Source organism: Erpetoichthys calabaricus, chromosome 1, assembly GCF_900747795.2.
Source record: "Erpetoichthys calabaricus chromosome 1, fErpCal1.3, whole genome shotgun sequence".
NCBI lineage: Eukaryota > Metazoa > Chordata > Cladistia > Polypteriformes > Polypteridae > Erpetoichthys > Erpetoichthys calabaricus.
Genome location: NC_041394.2, coordinates 258,249,056 through 258,264,999, shown reverse-complemented (window position 1 = coordinate 258,264,999; position 15,944 = coordinate 258,249,056). Strand labels below are relative to the sequence as shown.

At 36.9% G+C, this 15,944-nt stretch overlaps 1 protein-coding gene across 2 annotated transcripts in view; it reads right to left on the bottom strand.

Annotated features, from left to right (window-relative positions):
• The window catches only part of exoc4 (exocyst complex component 4), a 447,737-nt gene that overhangs the window by 348,931 nt on the left and 82,862 nt on the right, over positions 1-15,944 (bottom strand). The gene's annotated exons all lie outside the window — the stretch shown is intronic.

The following is a 15,944-nucleotide window of genomic DNA, read 5'->3' as shown; positions in this document are numbered from 1 at the left end:
TACTTAAATAGACTAAAATCTTACAAATCACCAGGGCAAGATAACATCTATCCTTGAATAATGTTATTTAGTTCATATATAAACCCTTGACACTTATTTATGGAAAGTCACTGCATACTGGGGAAATTCCTAAGAACCGAAAAATAGCAAAGATTATCCTATATATAAAAAAGGTGATCAGTCTGATCCAGTAACTAAAAGCCAGAAACCTTATTGTACATCACAAGTAAACGACACAAAGGAATTATTAAGGAAAAGATTGAGCATCAAATGGCAAGAACAGGAGTTTTGCTAAACAGGAAGGATTTAGATGAGGAATGACATGTTTTATAAATATGCTTGAATTTCTAAGAGGTAGCAACAAAAGCATGTGATCAGAGTGGTGCATCTGATATTATTTATTTTCATTTTAGAAGGCATTTGGTAAGATCCCACATATAGATATTGAACATCAAATTAAAAGAAGTGGGAATTAAGGGAATAGTGTTTAGATGGTATAAAATTGGCTCAAATGAAGGAAGCAAAGGGTTATGATGTATGGAACCTTATCAGATTTAGGTGATGTTAACAGTGGTGTCCCGCCAGGGGTCAGTGCTGGTGCTGCTGCTATTTATACATATATATAATCACACATGTGCACATACAAGGGCACATATATGTATAAGGTGTATAAGAGCAGTCAACAGTCAAAGGGCTTAACTGAGGGTAAGATGTCAGCTCAAGGATTGATAAAGTGCACTAACATCTCTTCTCACTTTTCCACAGATCAACAGAAGGGAAGCCCAGTTAAACCAGCACCAACTTCCACCCTCTTATCCAAACCACACCCTTCTACTGACCTCACTTCCGCTATCCCTGACATGGACCCGCCTCTTCCTGCACAGCCACTATAAAAACCCACACCCTTTGTTCCTCAGTTAGTTGATTGGTCTTTTGTGACTACTCATTGCATTTACTTGTTATTTCCTGTCAATATACGGGCTGGATCCCCCAAACCTTTCTCTTTCTCTTATCTTTTCTTTACAATACAGTAAATATAAATAATATGGATAATGAATATAAATAACAAGATGGTTAAATTTGAAGATGGTACCAAACTAGGTGAAATCACAGCTAATCTACAATCTGCAGATCGTTACAGAGGGACTTGGACAGCATACATCCTTGGGCAGATGATATTTAATAGAAGTAAATGTAAGGCACTGCACATAGGAAGAACAAATGCTAGATTTGAATACAATGGGATGACTAAAATGAGCCCCTTAAGAGAAGAACCTAGGAGTCATAGTGAACTCATCACTATCAACATCTTGGCAGTGTAGAGAAGCCAGTAAGATAGTTAACAAAATGTGAGGTTAAATAGCACAATGCATAGCATACAAGTCAATGGAAGTTATGCTTAAGCTTTATAATGTACCGATTAGGCCTCACCTGAGTTAGTGTGTATACGTTTGGTCTCCAGACATATCAGTATTAGAGAAAGTCCAGAGAAGAGTGGCAAGGCTGACTTTAGGAGTGAGAGAGATGAGTTATAAGGAAGGATTAAAGGAGATGAACCTTTTCAGTTTTAGCAAATTGAGATTAACAGGTGACACGATTGAAGTTTTCAAAATTATAAAAGGAATCTGTGCAGTGGACCCAGGCTGTTACTTTAAAATCAGTTGAACAAGAGCACCTGGATATAGCTGGAAACTTGCTTGAGTTAATTTTGCACAAACCTTAGAAAGTTTTTATTCACACGGAGAAGCACAGAAACATGGAATAAATCACCAAATAGTGTTCTAGAAAGTAGGACTTTAGGTACTTTCAAATCTCAACTTAATGTTATTTTGGAGAAATCGGTTGGGTCTGATTGGCAAGCTTCGTTGGGTTGAATGGCCTGTTTTCATCAGTTTGTTTCTAATCTACTATATAATAAAACATTAAGGTATGGGTGTCTAGGCCTTCAGAATAATCTAATTTATCAGTATGGCTTTGGTAATGCAAAAAAGGGGAAGTGTGAGTGTTTGATGCACAAGGGGGGGAGTAAAGGTGCACACTGAGAGAGTTGCCTTCAAAAATAGAAAGTATAAAACCAGACAGGAGGTGAGAAAAGTGCCTCAAAACTAATGACTGAGTCAGAGAAGCATGCTTTACAGGAATATGCTCGAGATAGAGAGAACTGGTGAAAAGAGGTTCAGACACACGCAAATACAGAGGAAAGACGCTAAAAATACATGTAGAGCAAAAGATAGCTAACATTTTTAAATTATTCTGTTACCTTCTGTGACAGGTAACATGGCTAGTGTTCTAGTAAAAAAAGTATGGCAGCTGATAAATTAAAACTATTTTTCAAAAAGATCTGTACTAGGTATTGTTTTCATTACATTATGTATTTTCTCTTTTTGTGTCCTAAAATATTTGTCTGTACAGGATAGATAAAAATCTTAAAATAGACAAGGATTGTGTTTTGCTTGTTACTCAGCCTGAGTGAGCAAACACACCTCTATACGTTTTTGTTCACTCCATGCATTCCCAGGAAATGTTAATGTTCTGAATAGTGTGCACACTGTGTAGTAGTTTTGCCTAGGAAACGAGGAAATGAAGGGCAGCTTGATGAGCTAAGAAAACGGGGCAGAGCCACATGCCAACTAACAAATCAAAAGTAAAAATGATATCCAAATTAAAACATACATTTACAGATGAGTCAGAAGCCAAACGTACTATCTATAGAGCTGGCATGTACATGTTCGTAGCAAATGAAAACACTAGCGACTTAAAAGACCATGTTAACTCTTCAAACCCTAATGGACAAGAAGGACTTGGATGTGTGTTTTTTAAGTTCTTCTATTATTTATAGTAAGAGATAACAAAAAAATCTCTCATTGCGAACTTACTTCAAGCAACATTAAGCATGAGATGAAACTAAGAAGATAATATTTAAATAAAAAAAGAAAAAACTAAAATGGGGGAGTCAGGAAAATGGGTACAAAGCCTTTTTGAATTTGGGCTCTTAACAAATTTTCTGCTTTAAACCTAATCATAATACATCAAATCTCAATAATTTCATACTCTGCCTTTTCTAGTAAATTATTTTACCCCACAGATAATAATGTTTAGGTTCTATTCTATATTTAACTTTGTACTAGTTATTCATTTTTTACTGAGGGGATATAAAAGTAATATATTATGCCTGTACACAAACACCAATTGGAGAAATCGGTTTTAATAATATACTACTCAAAGTAAAAGCTTTGTAGTTTTAATCTCTGAAGACTGAATGAGATTTAATGTGCAATTTCTGGAAAGCACAGATATATCCATGGAGAGGATCATAAGTGTCACATAATAAAATACATCTCTCATATAGCATGTTTAATTAGAACTCCATAAATGTAATGGTAAGTTTTGAAAGCCATAAATCAACTTACCCGATATCTTTGAGATTAAGGACCATCCATGTTAATTTTATGCATGACAAAACACCAAATATCTATCAAAAACTGCAACATTTCCATCTGTCATTTGGTTCCCCTAATGTCAAAATCAAATGCTTGCTAAACATTAAAAGAGTGCTAGCATACTCTACCAGCCAGCTGGATAAATTACTACCAACAGGGAAATTTATTTCAACCTGGAACAAGGGAAAATTTATAACAAGAAGTATACTTTTTTTTGGTTCATGTTTCACTATCTTTCAATATGTACAAATGGATCTCTGAGGAAAGTGGATCACCATCTTAACAGATATCTGAAAATGATTTCAACTAAAACACAGCTGACAAAATTTTATTTGCTAAAATGGAAATGGTTTTACAGTTTTTACTCAACAGGAGCCAGAAGATAATGATGGAAAGAAAAAGACTTAATTCTCTTACAGAAATGGAAATTTTAGGTTAAAAGAAGCCAAGGTGTTGTGGCTTAACTTTATTTCAGTTTATACACAACATATGTTTTTTAACCATTTCCCAATATTTAGATCACTAGGAACAATATAAGATAGCATTAAGTCACCATTACCCAAAACATTAATACTGAGGATGTGTCATTACAAACTCATACTGTACCTTTCACACTATTGAAGGGCATGTTAAATTTACTTCCATAAAATTTACACAAGCTTTAACTTACAATATATATTTGCCAGGCAAACTTCAGTACAAATCTGTTTAATGATGCAAACAATAACTGGTTTAATTACTTCCACTGTTTTTCCCACCCGTCATTTCTCAAAAGTTTTGCCATATAACTACTTATCAGAAAATGAAGGAGAAGGTACAACCTGAAAGAATTGTTTTACTGTATATTTAAAAAATGGCAGGTGTAGTACAGATTCAAATATCTGGTCATAGGTGTTGATAACAGAACTGGTGTCCCATGTGACGTGGGGTCGTCTGGACTAGCAGCACCTCTTCTCCTCATTCAGATCGGGTGTCTTGTTCCTCACAGAATATGGGTATACCTTGAAAAATTGGGTGAGGTTGTAAGGGAATCAGAGGGGTTTTCATTTTATTTTATTTTTCCTTTCTTACACAAACTCATAAATATTGTTTTGTTTGTATAATTGTTATTTAAAAGTCGTATTTAATCGGTTTTCAATAAACACTTGACCACAAAAAAAAATGACTATTTTATTCTAATGATAAATCCAAATAGTTAATAAACATTCACTTGTTGCACCAGGTTAAACTGTTAACATATTATTTGGTGATGAAAATATCACTAGGCCAGGCTGACAATTATTAAAATCTTTGTAATGAAAATGGCGGCTGTTGTGAATTTACATGACATACCTGTAAGACCTGTGCACATCTGGTTGCCGCTTTTTGCCAGTGTCACTTAATGTCTGCTTCTTTTTTGGACTGCTGTAGCTGCTTAATTCCCAGTTATCCTAATTATGCTTCTTACATCTGGGCTGTGTGGATCTTTTTATTTGATACTGGGCACTAAAATTTACATCTACTGCCAGAGGTCCCTGCAACTATGATGTCTACTTACCTACCTACACCCATGTTGCTACTACTTTGGGCATGGTTAATAAGTAAGTTTTCACTCTTTCAGGTAGCTGTGTCTTATAGTCGTTGTCTGGTTGGGTTTCCCCCTGCACTCAATTGATTGCTAAATGTACGGCTAATTGGTTCTGCTTACATGTTGCTTGCTGTGACATGTGCATATGCTACAGTAAGTGTCAACGTCTCTTTGATAATTCTGGAGTGCAAAATCAACTTTTATTTCCAATTTGGCACTTATGTACTTACCATCACAATGTACAAATATAAATGTTCACCATTATCTAGACCTTTGAAAGATTCATGGAACTCTTTCACATCTTTGGTACTTTATCATTACTCCAGAAACTATGATTTCATACATCACTCTTTAACTGCTGATGTCCTCACATTTTCAACTTGTAGGATGGATATCAGATATCCTAAGCCTAAATCTGAGTTTCACGGAGGAGCAAAAATGGTTTCTAAATATGGAGGATTAGAAATGAAGAAATGCAACTGATTCTAATAGGATTAACTATTGCAATGCTTTATTCACTCACTGTTAAAAAATTCTACATGTAAATATCAGTTTACTCAAAATGTTGCTACAAGAACCATTATAAGAACTAAAAAGTACAATCACATAACTACCATTCTTAAGTCATTACAATGACTACTAGTTAAGCTTAGGGCCGATTTCGAAGTCCTCCTTTTTACATATAAAGCCTTAAATGGCCAAGGCCCTGATAATCTATCTAAACTTACTATGACTTACAAACCAGAACACACATTAAAATGTCAACATACCCGCCTACTAACAATTTCAAGGACTAACAAAATAACAGTAGAAGGTTAAGTTTTTAATTACAAAGTCCCACAGCTATAAGATATGCCCCAGTGGTCCTTGGTCATAGCTTTTAAAACCAGACTGACTTTCATTTAGTTTGATTAGAGCTACTGATTAGCTGTGTATGTTGTGTCTCTGTTTGGTAGCCATTTATACAGAAATATAAGTATTTCAAAAATTATCAACTTTTACTAACCTGCCTCTATTCTGTTTCTCTTCTCAATGCTGTGGTAATTAACTGCTGTGGCAATTGATGCCAATACTCTACCTCCAAGTTGTGTTTTATGGATGTGGAAAGACATATATAATAGTGGGAGCCTTGGAATCAAAAGATGAAAAAATTCTGCCGTCATATTAGATGGCCGGAGGAGGTGGACAGTGCAATACCTCCCCCTGGACGCTAGAAGGCCACCCCCCTGGGTTGGAGCGGTGCCTTGGTTTCCTGCAGGGCTCCATGGGAATTGGAGTTGGGTGCAGCCCTGTTGGGTCCCGCAGGCACCGCCAGGGGCTGCTGTAACTGGGACTCCTGAGCCCGTGTGGGCAGCGTATTCCTCACACCAGGAAGTGCAGCCGGAACTCTGCGATCAAGCACCTGGAGCACTTCCGGGTGTACTATAAAAGGAGTCAGTGACCACCACTCAGCAGCCAGAGTCGGGTGGAGGAGGACAAGGTTGCCTGGGAGGAGTGGTGGTAGGAGAAAGGAGTGCTTTGTGCTACTTTATGTGCTGTGATTGGGACTGTGTATTGCCTGTGAGGTTCATGGGGAAGACGTGCCCCACAGGTGAAGAAAAATAAATATTTTGTTTATTTTACACGTGCCTCCGTGTGAATCTGTGTCGGGTCGGGCGCAATATAGCACCAATCTTACAGTCCATAGTTCAACAATTACGTTAATGGCCAGCTACTGGACAAGTATAATTAAGTTCCATTTATTTTAATCAGTTCTGAACTGCTTTGTCTTCCTAAATTAATCTGCATCTTTATATGAAGGCCTTATGTAATTAGAAATTTGCACAGGTTGTAAATTAATTTGTTACTGCTTGTAATCAGTGAAGAATGTTATACAAAAGTAAAATTATTTGAATTTAATGTGTAAAAACATTTGGTGGTATTCAAGCTCCCTAACTTTCATATATGTTTGTAAATTCATCATTTTTAAAACAAAATGTATTCACACTAACACATATAATATTGTGAGAAACTACTGTAAATAAATGTTACTCAATACTTTGGAAAGAATTTCTCAAAAAGCTGAGGATTTACTATTCTGTAAATGTAAGGTTACTATATTATTTAAAGATCTGGGGCCTCATGTATAATGCTGTGCATAGAATTCACACCAAAACATGGCGTAGGACAAAAACGTGTGTACACACAAAAAAATTCAGATGCACAAAACTGTGTGTAAGCTGATTTCCATGCACTTCAGCTCTATAAATCCTGGTCAGAATTAAAGTAACACATGTCCACGCACCTGCCACTCCACCCCAACCCTTCCCAGAGTTACCCCCTTCGAATATGCAAATCAATATGAATAGCCTGTTCCATTTAGAGTTTTATGAAAAGACAATGTACGTCTCTTTAAATATGCAAATCAATATAAATAGCCCATTACATTCGGCGTTTTGTAAAAAGACAATGGCAAAAGCTCAGAAAAAAGAAAACTTTAGCGAATGTGAAGTGGAGGCAAGAAAAAACATACTATTTGTTTGTTTAAGCAGTGTTTTAAGCAATAAAAGGAAAGTGATGGAGAGATACAGCATGACGGAGTAACTCGAAAGTTCAAGTTCAGAAAGTCTCACAGTGCCCGAAATAAAAAAGAAGTGGTCAGATGTCAAAGTTGAGATGAAAAGGCAAGTCATAGCCCACTGTGAGAGTGTCATACAGAAGCGTATTAGAGCACAGAGAAAAGAAAAAAAATTAGGGACACATTAAAGAAAAAAAAAGGTTGAAATGTCGATTTTAATCTCGTAGTTTATTTTGTCATTAAAGTAGAACATCGTAAACTTCATCTTAAAATCAATGTTTAATTTACTATAGTTTCTCAAATCCCATTGTAAATAAAGTAGTCATTAATCACTACGTGCTTCTTAAATGGGCTTTCTCTTTCGTAGACAGGAGCACGCAGGCACTGATCGCCACACAAAATACATTACATTCATGTTACTACAGTTCCCTGAACATTTTAGAATACTAAGATGCATACTTGATATCATTTTAATGATGAAATGCATTAAAGCATGAATTAAATATGTGGGGACAACAACATAAAGTTTCTTAGTTGTTGTGACTTCATTCTTGACTTTAGACTGTAGATATTGAAATATCTTAAAAAATAAAAGAAGCAATCAAAAGAGTCCCTGAAAGACTTTGAAGAAAAGGAGGTAATTAAATCTTTCAACAATAGCTTATATTGAGCAATTCAAAAATCTGTAACAGAGCAATTTAAGAACAAAAGGTAGTATAAAATAGCTTATGACAGAAAGTAAATGCTTACAGAAAAAAATGTCTCATTACTTTAAAACTTTATGTATAATCGCAAAGTCCTTTATCATTGAAAACACCTCAAAAACCTATAATGCAAAAACTATATTAACTGATAATAACAGTAATAAATACTGACAGCAGCATCTGATATTAATTGCATTAACTCATATAAAGCAGTTGCAAAAAACATTTTATGGCGAAACTCACAGTGTTTTTCTAATGCAATGATTGCGGCCAAATATTTACAAAATTATCAGCTTTATTACTGGGTCATCTAAAAAGAACCACATATAATAAACTGCACAGTTTACGATCAAAAAGCATACAACTCCTGGAGTAGAAAAAATGTAATCTAGAAAAGTAACATGAGTGTAACTGTTACCTCATTGACATAATTTAATATGCATTAATAAAATAACCGTGGAATATGTTTTGCCAATTGTAATAAATAATGTTTAATGAAAAGGGATAAAGTTAAAATTTATTTACAAAAAGGAAATACACAATAATCTTTACTATTCATCAAAAAACAGTAAAATGTAAAGCAAATGAAATATTTTGCAGCAGTACAGCAGGTTGGAAAAAAAATCAAATATTTAAATCCTTGTTCATTGCGATGTTTACCAACTAGGACCAACCAAAGTAAATACTTTAATGTAAATTAACAACATGATTAACCACACGACACCTTGAAATCACAAACAGAAATGCACTGCTTGAAGTGCAACAGCTTCAGCCATCCCTGAGGGATTGAAGAAAAAAAAAATGGTATTGCTCAGTGAGACAGGAGCATTTTGTGAATCAATCTTTACAACCTGAAGGTTGCTGGTTAATACCCCTGGTGTGGTGCTAACAGGAACATGCCACAGAATGGAATCTTGGACAGAGACAACATGAAGAAATGTGTTATTGCTGATTGCCTGTCTGTTCTGGCCATATTATTATACACAGATGTTCAGATTTATCAACTATATCCATTCACATGCGTAGGCACACTGACCTGGATAATGCACCTCCTTAATAATAATAAATAATACATTTTATTTATATAGTGCCTTTCCCATGCTCAAGGCACTTACAGAATATAATAAAGAATGGCAGCGTGTACAGTATATAGCATTGTACAAACCAGATAAATAAATAAAGAAGATTAAGACAGTGAATTCTGAAAAAAAAGGAAACAGACAGCATAATTGATGGTCTAGCACACACACACAGGTTACATTAGCATCTTGACAGAGAAGTAAACTGAGAGAAGGGTAATAAAGTCAAATAGAGCTAAAAGCCTTCCTGAACAGATGAGTTTTGAGTTGTTTTTTAAAAGAATTCATGGAGTCAGCTGACCTGATTAATTTTGGTAGGTCATTCCAGAGTCTGGGCGCTATACAGCTGAAGGCCCTGTCACCCATGGAGTGTAGATTAGTGAGGGGCACAACAAGATTGCTAGAATCAGAGGACCTTAGTGGGCGGGTAGGCACATAGTGATGGAGAAGGTCACTGATGTAGTGTGGCGCGAGGTTATTTAAGGCTTTGTAAGTTATTAGTAGGATTTTATATTCGATTCTGTAAGACACAGGGAGCCAGTGGAGACGGAGCAGGATGGGTGTGATGTGCTTGCTGCTGCTGGTTCGAGTAAGGACACTTGCAGCTGAGTTTTGAATAAGCTGGAGCTGTGATATAAGATTAGAAGGGGCACCTGCCAGTAGGGAATTACAATAATCAATGCGGGATGTCATAAAAGCATGGACAAGTTTCTCAGCGTTAGAAAAGGAGAGGAAGGAGCGAACACGGGATATGTTACGGAGGTGAAAGTAAGAAAGTTTCTTAATGTGATTTATGTGGGCGGAATAAGAGAGGGAGGAATCAAAAATGACACCAAGATTTTTTACAGTAGAGGCAGGTCTGATGAGATCACTGCCAAGATAGACTGGGAAGGAGCTCATTTTATTAAGTTGCATTTTAGTCCCAATTTGCAGGAGTTCAGTTTTATTGCAATTTAATTTTAAAGAGTTCTGTTCCATCCAGGTTTTGATTTCACTAAGGCAGGTTGTGAGCTGAGAAAGCTCTGATGAAGTTCCACTTTTAACATTGAAATAGAGTTGAGTATCATCTGCATAAAAATGATAACCCAGTCCATAGCTAAGGATAATATGGCCAAGGGGAAGCATGTAAATACAGAAAAGCAGAGGACCGAGGACAGAGCCTTGAGGGACTCCTTGTGTGACTGGCGCTGAGCTGGATCTGCTCTTGCCAAGACTAACAAACTCTTGCCTATCAGTCAGATAGGACTTGAATCACTGGAGGGCAGTGCCAGAGATACCCAGCATGTTCTCCATTCTGCACAGTAGGATGTCATGTCTGACAGTGTCAAATGCAGCACTGAGGTCTAACAGAATTAATATGCTGGTTTGTCCAGAGTCTGCTGCCATAAGCAAATCATTGGTTACCCGTAGCAGAGAGCTGTGCCGCGCCCTGAAACCAGACTGAAAGGGTCCCATCAAATTATTAGAGGTTAGGTAATTGGTGAGTTGGGAAGCTACAACACACTCAAGAACTTTTGACAGGAAAGGAAATAGGCCGGAAATTGTTAAGATTGTCAGCATCAAGACCAGACTTTTTTAACATTGGGGTTATAAAAGCAATTTTAAAAGTGAGCGGCACAGAGCCAGTGTCAAGGGATGAGTTTATTATTGTTATAACAGTCAGGATTATGGCATGAAGACAGGATTTAAGTAGTGTGGTGGGGATGGGGTCCAGTACACAAGTAGTCAGCCTCATCTTACAAAGCAGGTTATTAACAGATGCAGATGTGACTGGTGAGAACTTAGAGAAGGAGCTGGATGGAGTGGGAAAACAGGGAGAGATATAAACAGATGATGTATTTATGTTAGTTGAATTATTTAAATCATTAATTTTGTTACGGAAAAAGTGGAGGAATTCTTCACAGACTTCTGTAGAAGAGGTAGTTGGGCCAGATGCGGGTTCGAGTAGTTTATTAACTACAGAGAACAGAACCCTTGGGTTATCGTGGCCACTTTCTATTATTCTGCTGTAATGGGTGTTCTTGGCAGAAGTTAGTGCTTCTCTGTAAGCTCTTTGGTGGTCAGAGAAAGCCTGGATGTGCACGGTGAGGCCAGTCTTACGTGACATTCTCTCAAGGCGTCAGCCAGCTGCTTTCATAGATCGCAATTCTGAGTTATACCAAGGAGCTGAACGTTTAAAGAAAACCTCCTTATGTTTTAAAGGAGCTGTTTTATCTAATACTGAATGAAGGGCTGAGTTATAGTGGTCAACAAGACTATCTAGTGTTGGTGGAACAGGTGAAGACAGTAAAAGATCAGAAATGGATCCAGAAAGGATAGAGGGACAGATATTTTTAAGGTTTCTGTAAGAAATTTGTCGTTTACAGGTAAGAGGAGGGAAAGGCAGTAAAACAGTGAAAAATACTGCTTTATGGTCAGAGAGTCCCAAATCAGTGCTGTAAATATTGGCAACAGATAGTCCAGAAGTGCAGATCAGATCCAATATATGACCGCCAGAGTGGGTTGGAAAATCAACATGTTGTGTCAAGTCAAAGCAGTCCAGTAAGGATAGGAATTCAATCCTCAGTTTAGATGTGGAGATGTCAATATGGATGTTTAGGTACTATAATACAAAATTGCAGCATGTTTCTAAGCCTGAACTATTTTCCCTCAAACCATATGGCAAAAGGATGCAACTATCCATATGCAACTTATAGTTCTAAGCATCTTATATGCAGTAAGTTATGTTTACTGTTATAGCTAGTTAATTAATGTTGAATGTTTTCCCTTCCTGTAGGTAATAAATATTTCATAAAATGGTATGCATCTGATGTTGCTTCCTCTGGGATTTATATTCTTTGAAATGATGGAAGGCCCATTTTTCACTGTCCTTTCAGTTATTGGAAGTTAACACACATGTAGATTCACATTTTCAAACTTTCATTTTCCACCTTTTCTGTTATGGAAGCAATGTGCACCATTATTGAATGGATTGTCTTTATCTTGACTACATATTAATTGTTATGTTAGCTCTCTTTTGATCACTTTTTTGAATTTGCAGAGACTAGACCCACATTAAGGTATTAAAGACTATATGTCATAACAGCAAAAGCTGGGAATTCTCCCAAATTAAAATCACTGCTAATGACTTTTGCTCAGAGTACTTCATCCCTTTGCGTTCCCCCTTGTGAATGAATAACAGCAGCTGTCTAAGCAAGCAATGTAAGAAAGATGGCCTGTAAGCTTAATGGAAGTTGTAGTATTTATATTTTGTCAGCTGTGTCAAAGCTTCTTAATTCTGATTCTGCAGTGGCTGAACTCTTTAGATGAGAAAATAATTAATTTTGTTCATAGTAAAGGATAAACAAGTTGAGTTTTGTTTTAAAATATTTTTACTTATTACAGTACAGTACCAGCTGAGTGCATTCTTAACTACCATTGTTGGAATGGTTAGTCTTAAATAAAAGTGTTCAGAAATAAAACATTCACAATATTTTTTTTCACCTCTGTGACAATGATATTTGCCTAGATGAACATGAGTGAATTCAAGCAATAAAATAACTACTCGCTCTTAAATATGAAAAAAATTAAAAATATATTAGCTTCTGAAAAGTATGCAAACAGAACCAATGTACTTCCTGATTTTAACTAGATATTGCTCTGGTAATTTAATTGCTATAGTTGACATTCATCTCGCTTAAAACTTGGATTATTATATAAAGTCTTCTTTGTTTCAGGTAGGAAACAGAAAAATAACACGGGTTCTCAACTAGAATGACAGAGAAGTTTATTTATGGATATATTTCAAGAAGTATTCACTACCCAAAATACTTCAAAAGAATCAGGAAATAGGACCAGATTGTTAATTGATCTTCAGTCTCTATACAGCATTCCTATTAATTTTATGGCTGATTTCAAAACCTTACTTTAAGAATCACATATCTAAACACAATACAATTGAAAAATATTTGCTTTTATAAAATGCCAAGGATTAAAAACTACCTGGGTAGGTAAAATCTTTAGCTATGGAGTCCCAACTTTGAACCAAACACAATTAAATAAAAATATATTGTCCTTACACCTTATAGAACACATAACCCAGCCAAAGGGGATGCACAAACCAGTGTGTTTCTTTGTGCCGGTCCCAAGGCTGAATAAATGGGGAGGGTTACATCAGGAAGGGCATCCGGTGTAAAATTTTGCCAAATATGCAGACAATACAAATTTCCATACCGGATCGGTCGAACCCCGGGTTAACAACGACCACCACCAGTACTGTTAGCCAACAGGGTGCTGGAAGAAATTGGGCTACTGTTGGCTGAAGAAGAAGAACAGGGAGGGGGGAGACGTGTCCGGAGGAAAGAGGAGAGGAGGAAGGTAAAGAGAGTGGAACTGAGCGCAGGAACTTTGAATGTTGGCAGTATGACTGGTAAGGGGAGAAAGTTAGCAGATATGATGGAGAGAAGGAAGGTTGATATATTGTGTGTGCAAGAGACTAAATAGAAGGGGAGTAAGGCCAGGTGGATCAGAGGTGGATTCAAATTGTTCTATCATGGTGTGGATAGGAGGAGAAATGGTGTAGGGGTTATTCTGAAGGAACAGTATGTCAAGAGTGTTTTGGAGGTGAAAAGAGTGTCAGACAGAGTAATGATTATGAAGCTGGAAATTGGAGGTGTGATGATGAATGTTGTTAGTGCATATACCCCGCAAGTTGGGTGTGCAATGGATGAGAAAGAAGATTTATGGAGTGAGTTGGATGAAGTGATGAACAGTGTACCCAAGGAACAGAAAGTGGTGATTGGAGTGGATTTCACTGGACATGATGGTGTAGGGTACAGAGGACACGAGGAGGTGATGGGTAGGTATGGTGTCAAGGAGAGGAATGAAGAAGGTCAGAGGATAGTGGATTTTGCCAAAAGGATGGACATGGCTGTGGTGAATATGTATTTTAACACTACAATTACCAGAGTCTACGAAAAAACTCATAGATCCGGCCCACCTTAAATCCATTCGCACCTCTCTGCCAGATAAATGTTACAAGATGTAGGCATAAACTATACAATGTGTGAAACCTGAAGTCCAATGATCAAATAAACACTTTCACAAAAGGTTCAAAGACAATACAACAGCTTCTGTGGCATAGCGGTAAGATTTGCTGACTTGTAATCAAGAGTCCCCGGTTCGATCTCCACTGCCTCCTATATTTACCATTTTCAGTAGTGAGCTGCTCTCATTGTTAATATTATACAGTACACAAATACATTTGGTTTGTGTCTGTAACAGCCACTGTACATTTATAGTACTTGTGAAAGGTACCTTTTTTTTTACTTTTATTCTCTCAGTCACGACCACGATGCATACTATTACCCTCCACCCAGGGATATGACGCTGTTACTTTTTATCTGAAACTGGGAATAACTGTAGATGTGAGTGGTGTTTTGAGGCAATGGAACTGGACATTCTCTGATCTGGATAGATAAAAGATATAGGTATATATGATATTTGGAATAACTCATTTTACGACCTGTATAGTGCATTTCAAAAAACATTGTGGCACGGATGCAACATTATTCATATTAATTCGCATAACTTCTTGGGGTAGTAATCACTGACCGCATGTTTTTTATTTCCCCCCCGATCTTGCCAGTCCCCACATGTTGCTGTTTCTTTTGCACTCCAGGACATGCAAAGGAAAGAATGGTACAGAGGGATCAGTTCAGCGCTATATGCATTCATCAGATTCAAATGTTAACAGTTTACATACACGCAAGAACCGTCCTTCCTACATTTACGACATGTGTACCTGTTGCAATGCGCACACTTCTCTCTGTGCTGTGGTTTCTATTACACACCTGAAAGAAAGAGACAATATATGTGACATTTTGAAGAAATCATTTTATGATCTGAATAGTACTAATTAGAAAACATCATCGCACTAATGCAGGGGTAGGCAACGTCGGTCCTGGTGAGCCGCAGTATGTGCAGGTTTTTGTTCCAACCCTGTTCCTTAACGAGAACTCAATTATTGCTGATGAAGCACATATTGCTTAAGTGACATTTTGATGCTTCATTTTAGTGGTCTCGCTTGTTAAGGTTCTCCAACCTTAATTGCTTATTTCAATCTTAAACTGCTGCATTCAGTGTTTTAATTGCTCCTTATTAGCAATAAGATGTAAAAGACAAAGCAGCCAGCAGTTCTCCAGCTAGCTTTTTTCCAATTACATCTGTGTGTGTTCATCATGCACTGTTTGATTTAATAAAACACTTAATAGAAAAATGTGACAGACTGAAAATGATCTGTTTTAGGCTTCATATCATTTGGATGATATCCTTGGAAAGGAAAAAAAATCTACGATATAAGAGCCTTACATTGCACAGACTAACAAGCCATAAAATTAAATAAGGTCTGAGATTGGCAATGATTGGTTTCTAATTAAGCAATTGGGTTGGAATGAAAACCTGTAGCCACTGCGGCTCACCAGGACCGATGTTGCCTACCCCTGCACTAATGCAATATTATTTGAAAACGAGCAGCGTCAGATCGGGTGTGAATTTATACTGCCGCTGTTACTTAGAGTCAGATCAGGGGGGCTTTGATCTTTGGACTTCAGGCTTCAC